The sequence below is a fragment of the Triticum urartu genome, chromosome 7 (assembly GCF_003073215.2).
Source record: "Triticum urartu cultivar G1812 chromosome 7, Tu2.1, whole genome shotgun sequence".
In the NCBI taxonomy this organism is placed as follows: Eukaryota; Viridiplantae; Streptophyta; class Magnoliopsida; order Poales; family Poaceae; genus Triticum; species Triticum urartu.
This window is the reverse complement of record NC_053028.1, coordinates 640,432,491-640,435,686: the sequence shown is the minus strand read 5'-3', so window position 1 is coordinate 640,435,686 and position 3,196 is coordinate 640,432,491.

Sequence of the window (3,196 nt, the reverse complement as noted above, 5' to 3'; positions counted from 1 at the left end):
GGTTGCGGTAGTACTGCTCCTGGATCAACGGTAGTACCGTAGGCACCCACGGTAGTACCGCGCGGTGGCGCGGTAGTACCGCTGGTGCCCACGGTAGTACCGCTCCCCTGGAGCCGCACTACCACTGCCCACCAGGCTAGTGTCGCCCCCTTTGCGGTAGTAGGAGCGGATGTAATTTTTTACATCCGCACCTACCGCGGTAGTACCGCTTTCGCCGTGCGGTAGTACCGCGCTATGCGGTCAGGCAGTAGTACCACCCCTCGGTAGTACTACTGTGTCGGGTTTTTGCTACTTCCGTTTATTTGCGGAAGTAGGCACGGAAGTTCCCCTTCCCCCTGGCTGGGACTTTTGCCTTGCGGTAGTACTGCATGGGGGGGCGCGGTAGTACCGCGCATGCGGAAGTACCGCCCCCAGCTTTGCGTCTATTTCTGTGCTGGGGTCGCGGCAGTACCGTGGGTCGGTACAGTAGTACCGCATTGCCGTGCGGTAGTACCGCTTGGTTGCAAGCAGTAGTACCGCGCGGCCTTGCTGTAGTACCGCTGGCCAGGCGCGGTAGTACCGCTGGCCGCGGGCTGGTTGGTGGGTAACGGTTGGATCTTTTCCACACACTATATAGGGGTCTCCTTCTTCCCTGTTGACTCACCTCTTCCACCATTAAAGCTCCATTATTGCTCCAAGCTCCATTTTCGCCCGATCTCACTCCCTAGCCAACCAAACTTGTTGATTTGTTCGGGAGTGATTGAGAAGGCCCCGATCTACACTTCCACCAAGAGATATTTGATTCCCCCCACTAATCCCTTGCGGATCTTGTTACTCTCGGGTGTTTGAGCATCCTAGACGGTTGAGGTCACCGCGAAGCCATAGTCCATTGTGGTGAAGCTTCGTGGTGTCGTTGGGAGCCTCCAATTGAGTTGTGGAGATTGCCCCAACCTCGTTTGTAAAGGTTTGGTCGCTGCCTCTAAGGGCACCAATAGTGGAATCACGGCATCTCACATTGTGTGAGGGCGTGAGGAGATTACGGTGGCCCTAGTGGCTTCTTGGGGAGCATTGTGCCTCCACACCGCTCCAACGGAGACGTACTTCCTCTCAAAGGGAAGGAACTTCGGCAACACATCCTCGTCTCCACCGTCTCCACTCTTGGTTATCTCATGCCTTTACTTGTGTAGCTTATTGTTTCATATATCTTGCTTGCTTGTGTTCCTATTCGTGTTGCATCATATAGGTTGCTCATCTAGTTGCATATCTAGACAACCTACTTTGATGCAAAGTTTAAATTGCTAAAGAAAAGTTAAAGATTGTTAGTTGCCTATTCACCCCCCCCCCCTCTAGTCAACCATATTGATCCTTTCACATGCTATTTCTAATTTTTGTTAGTCCCATTCGCAACTACAACTTGCATGATAAGGACAATCGGATAATTCTAATTTCTATTTTTTGTTAGTCCCATGGATGGTAACAATCTTTTACTATTTCCTGTTGTATGCTATCGTATAGTGCCTCCCTACTTACTCAAAATCAAATGTACATCTATGAGAAGGTACAAATTAAGGTCGGTACGATGGAAGTAGATTGGCATGTTTGTAGAAAAAATAGCCATGTAAGTTCAAAAGGACGTCTTTAACTATTGCTGCTATATGCTTTGTATATTTCCTCTCTGGTTCCTTCAAAATCGGAGAGGGCCAAGGTCTCCATCGTTGATTTTGAAGGAAGCAGAGAGGAAATAAAATGTATATAGCAGGAATATGTTAAAATATGTTCTTTTGAACTTACATGTTGACGACGTCCTTGATTGCAAGTAAATAGTTAACCCGATCCTTGCATTCCCCACCAGAAAAGAAAAATAAAGCCATCCTAGCAGATGTGGTAAAAACCGCAGTCAACTTATGGCGAATGAGCTTACAATGTAAACAAAAGGAAGAATCACCCTAGATTCAAGCAGCTTCAAATGGGGAGGCAGAATAGTAAGAATACAAAACAAGAAAATAATGCAGCCCGACACTACAACGTTCAGGGGCATAGCAGAACAACCTCTGCCTCAACCACCTCTTTGAAAGTGCATTTTGGAGCAAGAGCTATGATTGGAAAAAATGGGAGCATTGTAGCATAAATACTTACATACGCTAATTACAATGTTAGTCACTTCAGACCCTTAGATAGCCTAAAAGGAGTAGTTTTAGTTTTTCTATATAGAACAAAAGATTTATCTGCAAATAGCAAAAGAACTATATGATAAATCTGCCCCCATCAACACCAAAGAAAAAAGAAGGTACCAAACAACTTAAGAAAGACAACAAAACATTCTTGGAATCTAGCTAGATATGAACATCTATTGGATAGGAACAAACAAACTTCCCATGCAAAAACAGCCAAGGTAGCCAACAAACCTAAAAGGACATCAAAAAAATCTACTCTATTGGAGCCTAGCTAGATCTAGACATCTCTTAAACCCAGTTTGCAGGAACCTAGCTAGACATAAATATATGAGCAAGTCCTAAAAATACAAAAGTGCCTGAGTTCTGAGGAGCCAGGTGAGTTGCTTCGTTTCTTCTTCGCCTCGCGTGGGGGCGAGGGAGGAGACGAAGAGGAGCCGCCGGAGTCCACCAGAGCCACGCCGGCGACGAAGGCAATGCCCAACCCGAAACCCTAGCCACGGCTAAGGGTCACAAGCGAGCGCGAGACGCCCTCATCCTCTCTCTCTCTCTCTCCCCTACAGGGACTCACCTATTGCCTGCAAGTCGCCGCCGCCGACGGGACGGACGCGGGAGAGGAAGAGGAGCGGCGTGACTATCCGCTGGGGGCAGAGGAGAGAGGCGTAGGGGAGGAGGAGGCCGATCCCCTGGGCCACACCGCCCACGCCGCCGCCTTTACCTCGCCTCGCCATTCCTCCTTCCCCCCGTGGGAGGCGGGGCCGGGGCGGGGCGTTAGGGTTTGGCGGTGCCAAATCGGGGGGTGGAAGGAGGAGAGGGAGGCGCGGGTGGGGAGGAGGCCGGGCGGCGGCGAGGAAGGAGGAGAGGGAGGCGCGGGTGGATAGGAGGCCGGGCAGCAGCGGGTGGGGAGGAGGCCGGGCGGCAGCGGGGAAGGAGGAGAGGGAGGCGCGGGTGGGGAGGAGGAGGCGGAGCGAGCGGGAGAGGAGCTGGCTAGGGTTTCACCACGGGCGGAGCCGGCCTTTTATATCCCGTGCGAGTGAAACGACGAA